We start from the raw sequence: 21,274 nt of genomic DNA, 5'->3' as shown, positions 1-21,274 counted from the left end.
TATATATATATATATATATATATATATACAATGGAGTATTACTCGGCAATCAAAAAGAATGAAATCTTGCCATTTGCAACTATGTGGATGGAACTAGAAGGTATTATGCTAAGCATAATTAGTCAGAGAAAGACAGAGAAATTAGTCAGAGAAAGACAAATATCGTATGACTTCACTCATATGAGGAATTTAAGATACAAAACAGATGAACATAAAGGAAGGGAAGCCAAAATGATATAAAAACAGGGAGGGGGACAAAACAGAAGAGACTCTTAAATATAGAGAACAAACTGAGGATTGCTGGAGGGGTTGTGGGAGGGGGGATGGCCTAAACGGGTAAGGTGCATTAAGGAATCTACTCCTGAAATCATTGCTGCACTATATGTTAACCAACTTAGATGTAAATTAAAAAATAAATAAAATTTTAAAAAAATTACAGAGAGTGGCTCAGTTGGTTAAGCACCCGACTTTGGCTCAGGTCATGATCTCACAGTTCATGAGTTCGAGCCCCACATCGAGCTCTCTGCCGTCAGCATGGAGCCCATTTCACATCCTCTGCCCCCCTCTCCTGCTTGTGCTCTCTCTCTCTGTCTCTCTCAAAAATAAATAAATAAACTTTAAAAAAAAGTATTAAAAAGTGCAGAGAGGGGCGCCTGGGTGGCTCAGTCGGTTGAGCATCTGACTCTTGATTTTGGCTCAGGTCATGAACTGCCCTGACAGCAAGGATTCTGCTTGGGATTCTCTCTTTCTCTTTCTCTCTCTGCCCCTCCCCTGTGCTCTCTCTCTCTCTCCTTAAATAAATAAACATTTAAAAAGTACAGACAGCCCATGCACACATACCCTGTCCTTGAACACTCTGCATCTCCTTGTCACAAGTCCCCATACCTGGTAGAACCTGACAACCCCCACCCTGCCTTCAATGCCCAGCTGTCACCTCCTCTTGGAACCTTTCCTGGCTTCCCTGGGAAAAGCTGACGCCTTTCCTCTGACATTCAAGATTACTTTTTTTTTTTTTTTTAATTTTGACATTTTTTTTAAAGACTTTATTTTTTTAAATTAATCTCTGCAACCAAGGTGGGGCTCAGACTCACAACCCGGAGATCAAGAGTCACACTTTCCTCCTGCTAAGCCAGCCAGGCATCCCTAATTTTGAAAAATTTTAAACACAGAAAGTTAAAAGAATAAAACCAATGGAATTAACCAATGGTAACACTCTATCATTTTTGCTTCAGATCTTGTTTGTTCAAAGCAGCATTACTGACGAATTACAAGTCCTTCCTTCTACCCGCCAGCACCAGTTCCTTCTTTGCCTTGCCAAAGACCACAAGTGTGAATATTGCAACATGTTTGTATCCATAAATCATAAATAGTGTTATTTCCATTAAAATTAAATGTTCATGAATGGCATTATTCTGCAATTTCTTATTTATTGCAATATTGTTTCAGATGTACTTGTGTTAACACAGATAGTTGTGTGTATTTATTGTGGTATAAGTTACAAAACATAAAAGTCCCCAATTACATATATTTTAACTGCTGCCTAACATCACAGTTGTAGTTGTCTACTCCATTATTGAAGATACTGAGGTGGAGACCTCTTTTGTGTTTCCAACATCGCTGCCCTAGATGTCCTTGGGACTGTCTCCTCACGCACACATGTGAATTTCTCTAGGTAATTATACGCCTAGATGCAACACTGTTGGCCATCAAATGTGTACATTTTCAGCTTTAAATGCCATTGCCAAAATGTCCCCTGGAGCCTTGTCCTGCCATTATTACAGCATTTCTGCAGCTGTCGTCATTATCGGTTGACTTGCCTACCTGCCCCCTCCCCACGAGTTACCGGAGGGCATGTGTGTGCCTGGCTGGCACTCAGTGAATGCTGGACAAATGAAAGGGTGAGCTCACTGTCTAGCACAAGAGACGGACTCTAATGGGACAAGTGCATTAAAGGCCATGAGACTGGCCCTGGCTGGGATCCAGTGAAGGCTTCATGGAGGCAGTGGCATTCGAGCTGGACTTTGAAGGGCGGGGGGGGGGGGGGCCCGCCCCAACGGGGGGGGGGGCTACCCCCCACGCGGGGGGGGGGGCGGGGGGGGGGGGAAGCTTTGATTTGCCAGGGTGGGTGGTTCTTAGCTGAGCTGGGTAAGCGGGAGTGGGGAGGAGGGGTACAAAGCCAAGTGTGTGTATTTGGTAATCTTCAAGGTGATCGGAGCCATCCCCTACCCCGCGCAGGAAGAGACTCTGAGTCAGAGCAGAGTGTGTGGGAAGGGGGAAGGAAGCAGGAGGGCAGGCAGAGAAAGGTAATTTGGGTTTAATCCAAGCTCAATCTTCAGTGGCAGGCTCCTGGGAGCCAGTAAGAAGTGACTAGGTCAGGGGCGCTTGGGTTCAATGGGTCAAGTGTCTGACTCTCGATTTCATCCTAGGTCATGACCTCACAGTTTGTGAGTTCGAGCCAGCATCCACTCCGCGCTGAGCCTGATTGTGATTCTCTTTCTCCCTCCCTCTCTGCTCCTTCAGCACACACACACTCTCTCTCTCTCTCTCAAAATAAGTAAACGTAAAAAAAAAAAAAAAGTGACTAGGTCAGAGCTGGGCTCAAAGATGATTCCCCTGATAAGCAGGCATATAGCTGTGATACCCAGGCCCTGGAACAGGCTTGCTCCACCCAACCTCTCTCCCTCCTCTGTCTCTGGGGACAGATCAGGCCACCAGACCTGGACTTCCTCCCCAGACCCACAGGACAGCACTGGGACTTGGGCCCCTCCACCTCCTCCACTCTGCAGCTCTGGGAGCCCAGGCCATGGCTTCCTGTCCCCTCCATCCGGGCTGGTCCATGCCGGTTCCCCAGGCCAGGGGGCTGGGGAGAGCCTCCAGGAAGACAGGAAACCGAATCTGCTCTCCCTGCCTCACTCAGCCCCTCTGACCAAGCCCACTGTGTGTCCCGGGGCATGAGGGGAGGGTGGAGAGGGCCTCCCGTTCTTCCATTTCCCCTGCTGTCCTTCAGCAGAGCCCAGCTCTGGGCACCCTGCCCAGAGTGGAGGGGAAGGGGAGAAACGCACGACCTTCACTTCCAAGTCCTTTTGTCTTAAGCTACTTCAGCAAAACCATGAGCAGCAGCAAATAGCAGGTGACCGGAGGACGTGCCGGCTGTGCTCTGGGGAGAAGAGACACTCTGCTGGAGTCAGACTGGCCTGGAGCCACTTCGCTTTTGTGCCTACGTGTGGGTGTGTGCAGTTGTGGCCATTAAAACCTCTCTGAGCCTCAGTGTTCTCATCTGTCAAGTGGGCTCCTCACACCTGCTCTGCCCCTCCCCCGGGGCGTGCAGAGGATTAAAAGGAGTAACGAGGAATGTGAGGTCACTGAGTGGCACCAGGACCTCAGAGCGGGGACGTGGTTCAGGCTGTTGCTCCGTTGCCTGAGAAGCTCTCCGCAAAGCCTGGCCCAGTTTGCAGGCCTGCGCACACGAGGTCCCAGCTCAGAAGGGATCCTGGGCCCAACAACAGCTTGTCTGCGGTACCGAAGGACAGACATTCCCCCACGCCTGCCCCCCACACCCCACACACACCCTCTGCTTCTGAGAAGACCTCCCCATCTGCCAGCTCTTTTGGAGGGGACATCTCAGTTCAAACAGTGCCAGAGGCAGTCAACACTGTTGATCAGCACTGTCACCAAAGCGTGGCCAGCCAGCCCAGAGTCCCTGGGCAACCCACCACTGAGCAGGTAAAGGGGGAGCACACGGGAAGAAGGGGGCTCCCGGTCACTAGGCATGTGCAGGCACGTGCACCTTTCTCCTTATGGCCATTCATCCTCCAGCTGGCCCTTTGCAGTAGGGACTATTTCACTTCGCTGTGAACACAGAGGTGAAGCGAGCAGATAATGAAGCAGGTGGAAACTCAGCTCCCAAGTGCCCCCTGGACAAGATGTCTCTGTGTGCCTCGTTCTCATGCTCCCATGCCCCCCGACAAAGCAGCCGGTTTCCCCATGGGGCTCAGCTGACCTCTGAAGCATTTCCAGCCTATTGTCAAATCACTGCCACTCAGACGCCTGAGGTGATGAGACCTCCACATCAAAAAGCAACCAACAGCCATACCCCTGCCAACCGGCCATCTTGCTCATCTGTATCTCCAAAGACCTCAGGACGCCTTTCTCTTTTGACAGGATCTCATGGCCTGAGGCCAGCATCCCTCTGGCGGGCACAATCTAAGGAGACTCAGCCAGAGTGCAGAGCGGCCTCCTGTCTCCAGGGTCGCCTTCCTTGCCGAGGCCATTCGGTGAAGGGAGCACTCGTCTGGCTTCCCACTGGAGGCTGGCCTGGCCCCTCCGCCCCTGGCCCTCTGGATGCCAGAGCCCTGGCTTGGCATGAACAGGGGTCTGCAGGCACAGGGCCGTGCCCTACCTCAGCCACCCCCAGCCCAGCTCTTCCGACCCCGTCTTGAGGGCGTTCATGCAAGACAGCAGAGTGAAAGGGTGGGAAAAACACACAGTGGGAGCCCAGGACACTTGGATCCTGGTACTGCAAGCGGGTCCAGGCTTCAGTTCCCTTTCGGAACATGACGAATCACCAGGAGCAGGCAGGAGGTGAAAGCGGGCATCCCCTCCACCCCCGCCCAACCCTGCCTCTGCATGCTTCAGTACCAGCCACAGGGTGCTGGGAAGGAACATGGAGGCTCGGTTGCATTCCGTTCCCTAGAAACACGGGACACAGAGCTCTGGTCAACGGGTGCTCTTCTGAAGGGCCACCCTTGGTTTGCCCATGGGCATCTAGACAGATCTAGAACAAGGACACACACGGTACCTCATGAGCTGCCCAGGTTCTCATCTCAGCTCCCCCTGGGACCCAATTTTGCACCAGTTCCACCCACCAACTCATGGCAAGAACAAGGAGTCCGGTCCACACCACCCATGCTGGCGTGTGAGTAGGCCAGGAAAACCAGTCTCTCCCAGGAGACAGAGGAGGAGAGGACACGGGCCCCGTCACAGGCAACACAGTGCACTAAAAGCTGCTGATCTCACTTCCTCAGAGTGCTTTCATTACGGCGGGTCCCAGAGCGAGCCTACCCAAGGCCCTAAAGGCCCCCCGTGGACTCTCGCACCCTGGACGCTGTGTGCAAAGAGCTCTTATGCCTATTATCTCCACAGTTCTTCCACCAGCTGCTTCCCAGGAGGAAGCAGAGCTGAGAGTCTCTGGGATGTGAGAGTCAGTGGGAAAGATACCGGCCGGCAGCAAGGTCCGCTGTGCCACCAGTCACCAGCATTTTAGTGCGTGGGAATCCTGTTAAATAGCACAGGCAGTCGAGGAAGGGGAATGGAGCCTTCAAGGGCCAAAACACAACTTGAGGTACGTTGGGGAGGAATGGCCTGCCTTCCAGGCCTTAGAAGGGTGGCTTCGACTGGCCACGGGGGAGAGGGCGCCCTCCACAGAGGAAACAGCCACGTTTTCCCCATAGGGGCTGGAAACAGATAGCTCCAATCTATACCACAGACTCCAGGAATAACACCGCCCATCCGAAATAAATGCTTGACATGTTTCCAGAGCCCTCCCACCCAACTGGGGAAGGTGTTTTCATGCCCAGTTGTCAGGTAGGAAAACCAAGGGCAGAGCGCCAGGAACAGGGACTCTGGTCCAGAACCAGGTGCCATGCTCCTCTGCTAGTGGTTCTTCTGCCACGAGCCAGGAGCCTCTCTGCAGCCTGCCCCTGCCTCTGCTAACCAGGAAGGACACACCACCAGCTTCCCAGGACTACGGAGCAGTGGCCTTCCTCCTGGTGAAGGGCTGGAAAGGACCCTCGGAGCATCCAGATGCATGGCGGGTCCTCTTCTCTCTCTGGTATTGTATCGTCACCCCATGGACAGCTAGTTCTGATCCGGTTTACTGGGAACATCATCCCTTCCCACAGGTCGCCCCAGTGATTGCTGGCGATTGATCATCAGGTAGCCCAAGGCAGAATCGCCAGGGGCCAGCTTCAGGGGTCCTGTGCTCAGACAGTGTATTCAAAGAGCAGCAACTCATGAGCTAGGCACAAGGTAACTCCCTTTCACGCAGAATAAGGCTGGGTTGGGCAGAAACTCCCTTCCTGTGATGAGAAGTAACTGAAGGCACTGGCCCCACGGGTCATCTCCCAGGGGCGACCACAGCTGCTGGTACCAGGGCAGGCGGGATAGCTGCATTTGGCTCCAGAGGCCCAGAGAAATGGTGTCTTTCCTGTGGGGGCACGATGGGAAGGCAACCAAGTGACTTTGGCTCTTCTAGCTGCTTCTTTTCCAAGTAACTTGAAAACATCTCATAAAGGAGAAAGTGCTAAAGCTGTCCCCTCTCCCTGACACCCCCCTTCACCCCTTAGGAGGTACTCACAGCCTCACCCTACCAGGGCTGGGGGCTGGGGGACCAGAGGAGAGAGCAAGGGGCCTCATCCACAGCCCTGTGGTGGGCCAGGGAGTAAGAGACCTGCGTGTAGGTGAGAGACCTGGAGCAACTCGCTGCACCCTCTGTGCCTCGGTTTCCTCACCTGCACCACGGCGCTGGCTGGCTCCAGCTCTGAAATAAAACACAGCTCTCCCCCTACCTCAGTTTTCCCCCAGAGAAAGTCATCTGCCTCAGGCAGAAAGAAGACAAGGTGAATTCGGGAAAAGCTCACCTCCAAGAGCCACAGATCCAACAGCAGCCCATCCATTTCTCCCGGGGACAGGAGCTGGGGAGAGGCCAAGGGTGGGATGCTACACCACAGAGGGCGGCGTAGGGAGAAGGCCATCTTACCAACATGGTTCCCCGGCCTCTTCCCCAGTGAGACACAGGCCATCAAAGGAGAAAAAGTCCATCTCTTCATCCCCTGTCCTTCCCACTGCAGCCTGGGAACGTGGAGGTTTTCATCAAGGCCGGTACAGAGACTAAAGCCGGAACCGGGTTGCCCCCTCGGGCCTTCCTCTCCCAGAAGCCAACTCTCCTCTCCCTGAACCCACAAGGATAGTAGAGGCCCACAGTTCAGTCTGCTCAGATGAACGTTTTTTGGGAGTAATTTTCTCCCGTCCCCAGACAATTCTTATCCCTGCGCTGTTCACACCCAGAACACCCCAAGCCCCATACAGAAGTTGCAACCTCCTCCATTCTCAGGGATGGGGCAAGGGGGGCGCTGGGGTGGGGCGGTGCTCCCCAAATTGGACCAGAGATCTAGAGAGCAAGACTGGCCCCTGCCCCTCCAGAGGACATCAGATCAAGGCAGTGCCTGGGAGGCCAGCTGTAGGACCTGCTAAGTGACCTTGGTGAAGCCACAGCACCCCAGGCCTCAGTTTCCCCAGGTCCATCGTCCAAATCCGAAGCTCCTCTCTCCAGGCCAAGATAAGGATGGAGGCAAGAACCTTTCTTTGGAAGAATATAAGGTGGCACCCTCTACCCCCGGGCCCAGGAGCCCAGCCCACCAGCACAGAATGAGACCTCCACCCGGCCGCGCAGCAGTGACGCTGTCATAACTCATAACGGTGAAGTAGACTGCGGGGAAAGCGCACACCGCTCCCAGCCCAGCCAGTGGGCGGCACAGCCCCGGGGAATCCCTGGGTGGGGGTGATCCAGAGAGGCAACCCCACCTGGCTGTAATGCAGGCGGCGGCGGCGGCGGCGGCGGCGGCGGGGGCGGGGGAGGGGGGGTGCCTCCTGCCCCACCCTCCCCCCAACCCAGTGAAGATGGTCGACCAAGCCACGGCCCTCCCGGATACGCGGCTCATTCCACCTTTCCCTGGGTCCAGGCCGGCAGACAGCCTGCAGGGCAAGGGAGTGTGGCGCAGTCTCCCCCACCCCCACCCCTCCCAGGCCGAGGTCCCGGAAAGCTGAGGGCAAGCAGTCCTTCCCCACCCCCTCCCCTGTCCAGGACCCGGATTCTGCGCCCCTTCTCCCAGCCGGAGCACTCCTGGCTCGTACCACCAGCGTGCTCACCATATCTGCGCCCTGAGCGTCACGACCCAGCCCCAGGCAGGGTGCACCGGCCGCCGGGACACGGTGACAGGCAACACGCTCCTTACCTGGGAGGAGACAGCCAGCCGGTCCTCGTCGCCGGCCTGGTGAAGCCAGCCCCACCTGGCAAGGGACTGTCAGCAAATTCCCCTCTGCATCACCGCGGGAGCAGCATCCCGGCTCCTCCCCGGCAGGAGCCAACCTTGGCTCCGCCCCAAGACTGCTCTGACCCACGGGGGAACCCAGGCTGGATTATCTTATACAGAAGCCCCAGGCTCCGCCTCAGAGACCCTGTAGCTACCAGGAACCATCTGCAAATTACCATTGCAAACGCACAAGGCTGCCGGTCCCTTGCTGCAATGGCTCCAGCACCCTCTGTTGCCCTGGGCCTCGGCAGCCAGCCGTCTCGCTGCTCTCGGCCCACCCTACGACCTCACCGCCACTCCAGGCTCTCCTCCGAGGCTTGTTCCCCTCCCCACGGATGCCAGCCAAAGCCAGAAAAGATGCACAGCCACACAAAGGTAGCAGGGTTCTGCCCCGCCCAGGGACCAGCTCCTGGCGCCTAGTGCCTGGTACCCAGTTCTGCCTCCTTCCCCAGCAAAGGAGAGGTCTACAGATTGGCCACAGCCCTGCCTAGGAGACCCAAAAGGAATGGGCTGGGTCATTTCCAGTGTGCTCGAGCCACAGACCTGCATGTCTCCAGTTTCATCCAAGTCCTGGCTACTCTGCTGGAGACAACTGCTTAGGGGGCCTGGAGGCAGATACCAGTGTTTGAATCCCTAAAGATCGGTATACAGAGTGAGGGGTAACAGTGAACGTGGCCCTCACTTGCCCAGGCAGGGGCTCAGGCACATTAACTTAATAGACATTATCCGTTATGGGTGCTTTCAGTGCAATAGCTAATGGGTGAGGAGGGCTGCGGACCAGTCTCTGAAAGGGACTCTCCCCAGTTTTATGACACTAAGATATTGCTTGGTAGGACTTGCTGGCAACAGGCAGAGAAGGCCATAGAGGAAGCAGTTGAATACAAGGCTGGAGGGATGCTGGAGGGAGGGTAGCTGTGCTTCCATGGGCTGGTTACCCCTAACACGCTGCACAATGGCCCCCTCCCAGACTGGCGCACCTTGGCTATGTCCTTCCCAGCCACGCACCTACTCCCCACCTCACAACTTGGTTCTTCTTACCCAGCCACCCTGTGAAAATCCAAAGTGAGCCACTAGACAGATTCTCTCAACATCTATCCATTTCTTCACTCACTCATTCATCCGTTTTTCATTTATGGGACAGGAAGGCTTTGGGACGTCTACTGTGCAGTGTCAACAGGGCATCAGGGGCTGGGGTCCAGGCCCAGGCTCAGCTGTTAGTGTGCTGTGTGACCTTGGGTAGCTCACTCAGTCCCTCTGACTTTGTTTTCCCCTCTCATCTGTAATCCTGAGAGGGCTGGGCTAGCGGGAGTCTAAGGCCTCTCTGGCCCTAACACTTCTGGTACCGCTTCTAGGATAAGGGCTGGTGGGAACAAAGATTAACCCCGATAAATCCAAGAGCAGTGTTGAAGAGGCCTAGCTTCCTGGATTCGAATCTAAATATGGGGCTTAACCTCTCTGAGCATCACTCTCTACACATATAAAATGAGGGAAATAATAATAACCTTAAAGGCTGGTTGTGCGGACGACATGAGATACTGTGTACAAAACAGGTGCTCAGTGAAGAGTAGTAGTTGTTGCCATTGTTATGGTGCTGGTGCAGAGAGAAAAGTCTGCCCTCTCTTTTCTCTGCTTCCTCATCACAGAACTAGTGTCTTGACCCCAGGATGGAAGGACTAAGCGTCTTGTGTAATGAGGCTAATAGCTGTTCCTTTAGAAAGGTCCTGTGTTAAGTGGGAAAAAACATGGTTTTCAGACCCAGTTGAACCTTAGTTCAGAGCTGAGCTTTGTCTCTTACTCTCTCTGTGACCTTGTGTAAGTTACTTAACCACGCTGAGATTAACTTCCCCATCTGTCAGAGAGGTGCCCGGACACAAATCAAAGGAGCCCCATAATAGTACCGACTCCCATAGAGCGGCTAGGAGTATAAAGTGCCTGGAAGGTGCTTAACTCAGTTTTTCACATACAGAAGACCTGAGTCAGTGTCAGAAAGACCCAGATGAAAAGAAAGGAAGAGACTACACTGAAATTCCCAGGCCTCCTGCACCGAGTGTCCTGTGAGGAAACAGAGTTGTGGGTATTCTAGCCCAGACCAAGAGCTGTTTCAGCTCTCCAACCCCTTCACCAAGGTGCCACCCACACAGAATCGGTACAACCGGCCTCCCTAGATGAGCCTGACCCTGGACATGCCCTCTGGTGGGAGCTGAGGCCAGAATGGAAGGCTGGAAGCAGGTCTTCAAAGACCTCCAAGACAAGGCACAGAAGTTTGGATTTTACTTAGGCCAAAGGGAGCCATGGAAAGTTTTTGAGCAGAAGCAAGGGATAAGACTGATAAGACCCAAGACCTGGAAGGCATCACGGATATACCCGCAAAGAGGAGGAAGGAGGACCCAGGAAAATGCCACATGGCCTGTGTGTGATACAAAGAGATGACCCCAATGTCCTAACCAATTGAACACCAACCTCCTAGATGAGTGTCAAGCCAGTAGAAGGTACTCAGTAAAGGTGGATAAGAATGAATAGCTGAGACTCTGTGGATTTGGGAGGCATTTGAAGGAGAGGTGTTTCCAAACCGTGGATGCTGAGAACATTTTTCATGCCCTCATGTGGATTGAGGTAGGTGCTCCCTCAATAACTGTTATCCTATTGTCTTTATGATTGCTTTGTTAACCTCCAGCAGCTTGTCTGGAGACATAATCCAGAACAACAGCAAAGAAACCAAGGGCCTCTGAGCAACCCAAACAGTTGGGGTTGGAACCGTCAAACTGTCAACATTGGGTGCTCTCTGTGCAGAAGAGCACCTTGTATCTTCAATGAGAGCCCACCTACATTTACTCTACACACAATTTTAACAGACCCAGTGTAGCAGAGACTGCCAAGGGCCCCCTTATAATCTCTCCTTTCCATTTCCTTTTAGCACTAGAGCTTTCAAGATTAAAACTTGCATTCATGGCTCCTCTGCCAGAGACTACATATCCCAGCCTCCCTTGCAGCCAGGAGCAGCAATGGGACTAAGTTCTAGCCAATGAGGTATGAGTGAATGTGCTTTGTTTCACTTCTGGACATTCTTAAAAGGAGGCTGCCTGCTCCCAGCTTCCTCTTTCCCCTTGCGTAGACTGGGCCATGGGCGTGGGGATGGAGGTGGCGGGGGGGCAGCTTTGATGAAGCTGACAAGAGCAACATCCTAGGGTTGGTCAGTCAATCAGACACTAAGAACCTGTTTCATGATGACCCGGAAGAGAAGAGCCCTGGACTGCTGACCACAGAGACTGTTGTCTCTGTGACAACAGCTGAACCAATAGCTTAACTGATAAACCTAGTCTCCTGATTTTCAAGCCCACAGCGGAGGGGCAGGAAGAAGAAAGGACTCATAAAAAAGCAAGCACAGTGAAAGCAAGAGTAAGAGGACATAGAACAACTGTGAAACAAAGTCATTTAGTTCAGGGTTGCTCCAAGAGGCTTGGGGACATCCTTGTATTATAGGGTAGTGTTGGAAATGTGCTGAATCATTAGGGAAGATTAGTTCTGAGCAAATATTTTATTTTAAAATGGAAGCAATGGTCTATTTGGAAAGTATTTCTTTTTATTTTTAATGTTTATGTATTTTTGAGAGAGAAAGCAGGGGAGGGGCAGAGAGAGGGGGACAGAGGATCTTAAGTGGGCCCCACACCGACAGCAAAGAGCCTGATGTGGGCTCAAACTCATGAACCATGAGATCACAATCTGAGCCAAAGTCAGATGCTTAACCAGCTGAGCCACCCAGGTGCCCCTAGAAAGTATTTCTAATAAAAAATGGTTAACATAAAATAAAATATATGCTTAATGGTTGGAACCTTCATTATCCAGAAAATTCAGCCATCTAAAATGATAATTTTCTTTAAGAGTCAGAAAGCAGGAATTTTGATTTTTGACACTTACATTCTCTCCCACTAGATTATAAGTCAGATTATATCTTTTTTTTTCTTTTTATTCCTAGTATCTAGCACAGTGCCCTGACTCAATAAATACTTCTTAATGGCAATGGGGGTGAAGTCTGTGTTATCTTATATTATATCCCCGAGCTTAGCAACGTCTTACTGATTTGGATTATTAATCAGTGACATTTCCTGAGGTCCTTCACCATTCTCATGAAGGGGTGCAAGCACATAGCCCTCACCAGAGTGTTATGGACTCATGGTGACTCTGGGACCTCCCCACTGTTGTCTAGAGATCATTGCATCTAAAACATTCCCCTGATAAAGGCCTACATGCACAAGGATTTCAATGGCAGAATTGAATGTAATTGCTAAAAACAAACGCAACTACACAACCTACACAACTGTTCATGGCCTTTCTGCACTGCCCTGATGAGATGTTCAGGAAAACTCGAAATGACAGGAAAAAGGTAGGAAACCCAGGAAAGAGTCATCTAGGTGTGCTCACTGCCTGTTTTTAATTAGTTTGACTCTACTGGTTTTAGGCTTCAAGGCAGGAAAGCTACACTAGAGTCCCCATCACCCCAGGCCTGGTGTGAGTTTAAGACTGCTGGGTGCTAGATAAGACTATGAGGGAGTAAGCAGGGGAGGGGTGCAGCGGGTCCAGAGGTGATGGGCACGAGACTCCACAGATTTTGCTATAAGACCCAGAATGTAAACTCATTTTAAGGCAGAACCACATCACTATTCACACTGTAAGTGACAATCAAGATACTCTAGGGTATCCCCTGTCCCCAAGGACCAAATCAAAGCTCTCTGAGAATGTGAGTCCATTTTTGGAACTTGGGTTTCTGTCACACACTCTAATCTGCTTTTCTGAAGAGAAAGGAATTTGCTTTCCTGTGCAGAAGGCAGAGGAGCACTGGGGAAAACTATTTTCCCAGTGTCTTCCATCTAACCAGACATAAGGTTGTAGATTTCAAGATAGAATAAGGTCTCAGACTTCAGTCCAGAAACATAGCAAAACCCCTCATTGGAAGCTGGCATTCCCCAGGTTGGTGGGGCCAGAATAGAGAAGCCAGGTCCCAATAACAATTTGGCCCTCCAAAGCAGAGAATCTAGGCCTCCCCTGTGCTGGCACAGCCTGGCCTCCCTGCCCTCCCCTCCCCTTAGCCTCAGGCTGGAGCCCCACTCACCAACGCCCCACCAGGTAGATGCTCTTAGCTAGTAGCAGCCTCTTTTACTAGTACTTCTCTCCCGGAAGAGGGGAAATTCATGACAGGAAATTCATGACAGGTGGGAGGTCACTTTCATCCACCACCAACAGCCACTACCAATTACCAATATTAGAAACTTCTGGCGGCCCGGTCAGAGGCAGATGTTGATGATGTCACAAAGGAAGCACCTCTGTTGTGCTGGAACTCTGGAGGCATTTGAGAGGGAGGGGTCTCTAGAATTGAAATAAGCTTGAGCATGACCAGTCAGATCTGAGTGTTGGAAGCCTGTGCAGATTCACCTCAATTCTGTCTTGAGTCTGGCTGAGGCCCTGCAAGATTAGGTCGATAAGAATACTTGAGTCTTCATGTTGATATTAAGGCTAAAGACCATCCAGGTGGATCCTCGCAGGATGGAAATATGGCTTTCCTATTTTTTCTGGGCTACAGAGAGAGGATCCCCTCTTCATTTCGAGGTTCTTGAAATCAACTCTGTTATATCCATTCCACTGGGAGTTGGCATCTGTTTCAGTATACGAGCCCTTTTTTTTGTTGTTTTATAGCCTTTATTAACTTCATGAAATATAATACACATACAAAAACGTATATATATAATATACAAATGAGCACTATAATGATTAATCGTAAAGCAAAATTGTGTAACCACTACCCAAATCAAGAAATACGACATTATCACAAGACATTTCTCTGTGTTGCTTCCTAATCACACTCCTTCTGCCTCCATCAGACCTCCATCCAGAGATAAGCAACCCTATCCTGACCTTAGTGGCAATCCTGTTTTCTCTTTCTTTCACTTTTGCCATCTCCAATCCATATAGTTTGGTTTGGTCTTTTTTTTTTTTTTTAAGTTTATTTATTTTGAGAGAAACAGAGTGCAAGCGGAGGAGGGGCAGAGAGCAAAGGAGGATCCCAAAACGGGCTGGAAGTGCTGTCAGCTGTCAGTGCAAAGCCCCAACACAGGGCTCCAACCCACAAAACCGTGAGATCATGACCTGAGCCCAAATCAAGGGTCCAAAGCTTAGCCAACTGAGCCACTCAGGTGCCCTGGTTTGGTCTGTTTTTTAAGTGAACATTAATGGAATCAGAGTCTCTATATACTTTACATTGGGCTTCTCTTAGCATATCTCCATGTTTTAGCATGAAGTTGTAGTTTATTCATTATTACTGTATAGTATGCACTGAACTCTCACCGTTGGCTGCCCTTCTGTCTCTGTGCAAGCAGAAAGTAAAAGGTAAAACAGAGTTGTAAACTGCCTGGCTGAGTTTTGAAGGATTGCCCCAACACAAACATAGAGTCCATCTCCAAAGACTGGGAGATGTTTTTTCTTGTTGTTGTTATTATTCCAGATGTTTAAATAAACCTCCATCAAATCACTAGCTTACCACAAAGCTACTGGAATAGAGACTTCAGTGGCCACGGAAAACAAAAAATATAGATTTTGCAAAATTAGTTCAGAAAAGACATTAGGCAAACAACTTCTGCATCAACCAGCAACAACACAACCCTGGAGAGAGAAAGCCTCTAATTCCCAGATGTGCCACATTATAATATTCAAAATGTCTAGTTTTCAACAAAAAAATTATGAGGCATGAAAAGAAACAAAAAGGTATGGGGCACCTGGGTGGTTCAGTTGGTTAAGCACCAGAGCCAAAGCTCAGGTCATGATCTGAACCCACAGTTTTGTGGGTTGGAGCCCTGTGTTGGGCTTTGTGTGGGTAACTCAGAGCCTCGAGCCTGCTTCAGATTCTGTGTCTCCCTCTCTCTCTACCCCTCCCCCACTCATGTTATGTCTCTCAAAAATAAATAAACATTAAAAAAAAAAAAAGAAACAAAAAGTATGGCCCACATACAAGAAAAGAAATGGTTGGTAGAAATTGTTGCTGAGGAAGCCCAGACATGGAACTTCCCTCAAAAGATTTTAAGCTGACCAATTAAAATATGCTCAAAGAGTAAAGGAAGCCATGAGAATGATGTGTCACCAAAAAAAGAGATAGAAATTATAAAAAAGAGAAAAAAAATTTTTAAAGTCCAAATAGAAATTCTGCAGTTGAAAAGTACAATAACTGAAATGAAAAATTTACTAGACAGGCTCAACAGGAGATATGAGCAGATAAAAGAAAGAATCAGCAAATCTAAAGATAGGTCAACTGAGATTATCCAGTCTGGGTAGAATAAAGAAAAATGAATAGGGCACCTGGGTGGCTCAGTTGGTTGAGCATTTGACTCTTGATTTTGGCTCAGGTCATGATCAGGTTTATGGGATCAAGCCCCACATCGGGCTCTGTGCTGAGCATGGAGCCTGCTTTAGATTCTCTCTCCCTCTCCCCGCTCTCCCCTGCTCATGCTCTCTCTCTCCCTCAAATAAAAAAGAAAAAGAAAAATGAATAGACCCTAAAAGGCCTGTGGTACACAATCAAGAATACTAAGGTGTGCATGATGGGAGAGCCAGAAGAAAAGGGTGGGGGGGGAGGGTGCATAGAAAGAAAATTTGGAGAGATAATGGCCCCACACTTTTCAAATCTGATGAAAAACAATCTACACATCCAAGAAATTCAATGAAGTACAGACAGGATGAACTCAAAGAGATCCACACCAAGGCATGTTATAATGAAACTGTTGAAAGACAAAAGAATTTTGAAAACAACAAGAGAGAAGCAGCACATCATGTACAAGGAAGGCTTGAGAAGATTAATAGCTGATTTACTGTTGGAAACCATGGAGGCCAGAAGGCAGTGGGATCGCACATTCACAGTGCTGAAAGAAAAGAACTGTCAATCAACATCTCTATCCAGCAAAATTATCCTTCGAGAATGAAGGAGAAATAAGACATTTCCAGATAAACAAAAACTGATATAGCTCACCATTAGTACACTTGCCCTTTAATAAATGCTAAAGGAAATCCTTCAGGATGAAATGGAAGGACAGTAGATAGTAATTCAATTTCACATGAAGAAATAAAAAACACTGGTAAATATAACTGTACAGGTAAATATAAAAGTCAGTATTAATGTGTTATTGGTTTATGTAGCTCCTTTATTTGATTTAAAAGACAACTACATAAAACAAAAATTGGAAATCTATGTCAATAGGTACATAATATATAAAGATGTAATTTGTGACAATAGCAACATAAAAGTGGGTACAGAGCTATATGGGGCAAAGCTTTTTGCATACTATTGAAACTAATCTGAGCTAGATTATTCTAAATTAAGATGCTAATTTTAATCCTCAGAGCAACCACTGAGAAAATAACTCAAAAATATATAATAATAAAAATGACAAAGAAATTAAAATGAAAATAAATGTCTAACACAAAAATGGTAATGGAGAAAATAAAAAGAGCATAAGGCATACAGAAAACAAATAGCAAATTAATGGAAGTATGTCCTACCTTATCAGTAATTACTTCAAATGTAAGTGGATTAAACTCTCCAACCAAAAGGCAGAGACTGGGAGAATGAATTAAAAAGAAATATCTGGGGGACCTGGGTGGCTCAATCAGTTAAACATCCGACTTCAGCTCAGGTCCTGATCCCCTGGTTCATGAGTTTGAGTCCTGCATCAGCCTCTCTGCTGTCAGCACAAGCCCACCTCAGATCCTCTGTCTCCCTCTCTCTCTCTCTCTGACCCTCCCCTGCTTGTGCACACACATGCTCTCCCTCTCTCAGAAAATAAGTAAATGTTTAAAAAAATAAAAAGAAATAAAAAGAAATATCCAAGTATATGCTCACAAGAGACTCACTTTAGATTCAAAAACACAAAGAGGTTGAAATTAAAAGGATGAAAAAAGGTATTCCATGCAAACAGTAACCAAAGAGAGCTGGAGTGGCTATACTAATATCAGAAAAAATAGACTTTAAGACAAAATTGTTAGAAGAGATGAAAAATGACATTATATAATAATGAAAATAAAAATTATATATATAAATATATAATAATAATATATAAAAAGGTCACTCTCTCCAGAAGATATAAAAATTGTAAACAAATATGCACCTAGCAACAGAATCCCCAAAATATATGAAGAAAAAACTGACAAGATTGGGGGAAGTAAACAGTTTGACAATAATGCCAATTTTGATAATGGCTACAGCAACTAGATGCAGATCAGCAAGGATACAGTAGACTTGAACAACGCTATAAGCAAGCTAGACCTAAGAGACAACTATGGAACACTCCACCCAACAACAGCAGAATGCACATACTTCTCAAGTGCACATGCAACATTCTCCAGTATAGACCATAAGTTAGGCCACAAAACAAGTCTCAATATTTAACAAGAATGAAATTATGCAAAATATGTTCTCTGATTACAGTGGAATAAAATTACACAAATCAATAACAAAGAAATCTGGAAAACTCAAAAACATGGAAATTAAACAATACACCCTTAAATAAACAATGGGTCAAATAAGAAATCTCAAAGGAAATTTAAAAAATGATTGGAGATGAATAAAAATGAAAATACAACTACTACATCTTACAAGATGTGGTGAAAGCAATGCTCAAAGGGTAATTTATACCTGTAAGTGCCTCCATTAAAAAAGAACAAAGAGGGGCGCCTGGGTGGCTCAGTCGGTTGGGCGGCCGACTTCGGCTCAGGTCACGATCTCGCGGTCCGTGAGTTCGAGCCCCGCGTCGGGCTCTGGGCTGATGGCTCAGAGCCTGGAGCCTGCTTCCAATTCTGTGTCTCCCTCTCTCTCTGCCCCTCCCCCGTTCATGCTCTGTCTCTCTCTGTCTCAAAAATAAATAAAACGTTAAAAACAAAAAAAGAACAAAGATCTCTAACCAATAACCTATACTTCCAACTTAAAAGACTAGAAATAGAAGAGTAAATGAACTCAAAGAAAGTAGAAAGAAGGGAACAATAAAGGTTGGAGTGAAGATAAATGAAATAGACAGTAGAAAAACAACAGAGAATCAACAAAACCAAAAAATAGTGCTAGAAAATGATCAACAAAGTTGACAAACCTTTAGCTAGCCTGAACAGAAAGAAAAGACCCAAATTACTAAAATTAAAAAAAAAAAGTTGTGGGGACATTACTACTGACCGTACAGAGATAAAGAAGGATTATAAGAGAATATTGTGAACAAATATATGCCAACAAACTAGGTAGTTTAGATGAAATGGATAAATTCCTAGACACGCAATCTACCAAAACTGACTCAAGTAGAAAATATGAATTGGCCAATAACAAGTAGAGATTGAATCAGTAATCAAAAAACTTCCAACAGAAAAGGGAATCTTTGTGCATTGTTGGTGGGATTGTAAACTAGTACAGCTGCTATGGGAAACAGTATGAAGGATCCTCAAAAATTAAAAATAGAACTACCATATGATCCAGCAATTTCACTTCTGGGAATATATCCAAAGGAAATGAAAACACTTGAAAAGATATCTGCACCCCCATGTTCATAGCATCATTATTTACAGTAGCCAAGACGTGAAAACAACCTAAGTGTGTGTCCATTGACAGATGAATGGATAAAGAAAATATATATACATATATATGTATATACATATATATACACACATTTGTATATATATACCCATATATGTGTATATGTGTATGCACACAATGGAATACACACACACAATAGAATATTATTTAGATGTAAAAATGAGGAAACCCTGCCATTTGCAACAATGTGGTTGAAACTCGAGGCATTATGCTGAGGAAAAGAAGTCAGACAGGGAAAGACAAATACTATATGATTTCACTTATATGTGGAATCTAAAAAATAAAACATGAATAAACAAACAAACAAACAAAAGGTAGAAACAGACCCATAAATAGACAGAAAAAACTGATGATTGCCAGAGGGGAGGGAGGTGGGGAGATGGGCAGAATGGGTGAAAGGGAGTGGGAGGTCCAAGCTTCCGGTTACGGAATGAATAAGTCATAGGGATAAAAGGTACAGCGCTGGGAATGTAGTCAGTGGTATTGTGATAGTGTTGTGTGGTGACAGACAGTTGCTACACTAGTGAGCACAGCATAACCAGTAGATGTTGTATGCCTGAAATGAATGTGACATTACATATCAATTATACTTCAATTTTTAAAAAGTGTACAATTCAATGGTTTTTAGTATCTTCACAGAATTGTGCAGTCATCACCACAATCTGATCGTAGAACATTTCTGTTATGCCAAAAAGAAATCTCATGTCAGTTAGCAGTCATTTCCATTCCCCTCACCATCCCTCCCTCAGCCCTAGGAAACTACAAAATACTTTCTGTATTCATAGATATGCCTATTCTTTGCCTTTCATATAAATGGGATCATCAATAAGTGGTCTTTCAAGACTGGCTTCTTCTACTTAGCGTAATATTTTCAAAGTTCACCCATGCATTCCGTTTACTTTTAATATCATTGTTTATGTGGTGGGGTTTAAGTCTACCATCTGGCTATTTCTTTCTATTCGCACCATGAGTTCTTTGGGTTTTTTCCTCCTTTCCTGCCTTCCTTTGGATTGAATATTGTTTAAGAGTCCATTTTATTTTTAATTAAAAAAAATTTTTAATGTTTATTTTTGAGGGAGAGAGAGACAGAGCGTGAGCATGGGAAGGGCAAAGAGAGAAGGAGACACAGAATCCGAAGCGGGCTCCAGGCCCTGAGTTGTCAGCACAGGGCCTGATGTGGGGCTTGAACCCACAAACTGTGAGACGAAGACCTGAGCTGAAGTCAGAGGCTTAACCGACTGAGCCACCCAGGCGCCCCAAGAGTCCATTTTATTTTTGTTGGCTTAATAATTATTCCTCTCTCTTTTTTTAGTGTTTGCTCTAAAGTTTGCAATATGCATCTTTAATTTCTCACAGTCTACCTTCAAATAATATTATACCACTTCACAGATTACAGAAGAAAATTACAACACTATAGCTCCTTCTCTTGTCCTTTGTGTTTTTTGTCATACATTTTACTTCTACATATGTTATAAACTCTATAGTACACTGCTACTTTTTTTGCTTTACATAAACTCTTATTTTTCTTTTACATAAATTGTTTAATGAGGGGGAAACATCTCTTACTTTTACCATGTCTGGTATTTATTTCTTTCCATTTATTTCTTTGTGGGGATCTGAGTTTCTCTACCTGGTATCATTTCCCTCAAGCCTTCAACATGCCTGCCATCAATGAATTCCCTCAGCGTTATCACTGGCTACAGAATTCTGGGTTGACAGTTTTTTGTTCCATTCAATTAAATCTTAAAGATTTAGAGGCGTCAGGGTGGCTCAGTCAGTTAAGTGTCCAACTCTTGATTTTGGCTCAGGTCATGATCTCACAGTTCATGAGTTCCAGTAGGGCATTGGACTCCATGCTGGCAGTGTGGAGCCTGCTTGGGATTCTCTCTCTCCCTTGCCCTCTGCCCCTCCCCTACTTGTGCTCTCTCTCTCTCCCTCTCTCCAAATAAATAAATAAATAAATAAATACACTTTAGGGGTGCTTGGGTGGCTCAGTCGGTTAAGTGTCCAACTTCGGTTCAGGTCATGATCTCACAGTTTGTGGGTTTGAGCCTCTCGTAGGGCTCTGTGCTGACAGCTCAGAGCCTAGATCCTGCTTTGGATTCTGTGTCTCCCTCTCTCTCTCTGCCCCTCCCCCATTCACACTCTGTCTCTCTTTCTCTCAAAAATAAATAAACGTTAAAAGAAAATTTTTAAAAAACTTTAATTGGTTAATTAATTAAAAAATGAATAAGTCTTAAAGATTTAATTCCATAGTCTGCTGACTTGTATTATTTCTAATGAAAAGTCAGAGATTATTTTTATATTTTCCTTTGTGTATAATGTGGGTGGGGGGGCCCCGGGGGCCTTAAAAAATATTTTTCAGGGGTGCTTGAATGACTCAGTCTGTTGAGTATCTCACTCTTGATTTTGGCTCAGGTCATGATCCCAAGGTTTTGGGATCAAGCCCCTGTGTCAGGCTCTGTACTGAGCATGGAAACTGATTAAGACTCTCTCCCTCTCTCTCTTTCTCTCTTCCTCTACCCCTCGGGGGGGGGGGGGGGGGGGGGGGGGGGGGCGGGGGGGGGGGGGGGGG

General features: G+C 47.1%; 1 protein-coding gene across 8 annotated transcripts in view; it reads right to left on the bottom strand.

The window, feature by feature from the left end:
• TMEM63C (transmembrane protein 63C) overlaps positions 1-21,274 on the bottom strand; it is a 127,564-nt gene that overhangs the window by 60,747 nt on the left and 45,543 nt on the right. For 2 of the 8 annotated variants that reach the window (XR_005791072.1, XM_040477823.1), the window contains exon 1: positions 8,013-8,410. The exons of 1 other annotated variant lie outside the window; for it this stretch is intronic. The gene's annotated coding sequence lies outside the window, so the exon portion shown is untranslated. Of the gene's footprint in view, positions 1-7,926; positions 7,980-8,012; positions 8,411-13,197; positions 13,371-21,274 lie in introns of those variants that run through there. 5 more of the 8 variants (XR_005791071.1, XM_040477818.1, XM_040477820.1 and 2 more) reach the window with 4 other exon arrangements.

This window comes from Herpailurus yagouaroundi, unplaced genomic scaffold (genome assembly GCF_014898765.1).
Source record: "Herpailurus yagouaroundi ecotype Mexico unplaced genomic scaffold, PumYag 141, whole genome shotgun sequence".
NCBI classification, from domain to species: domain Eukaryota; kingdom Metazoa; phylum Chordata; class Mammalia; order Carnivora; family Felidae; genus Herpailurus; species Herpailurus yagouaroundi.
The sequence above is the reverse complement of the archived record's forward strand: the minus strand, read 5'-3'. Positions and strand labels throughout refer to the sequence as shown.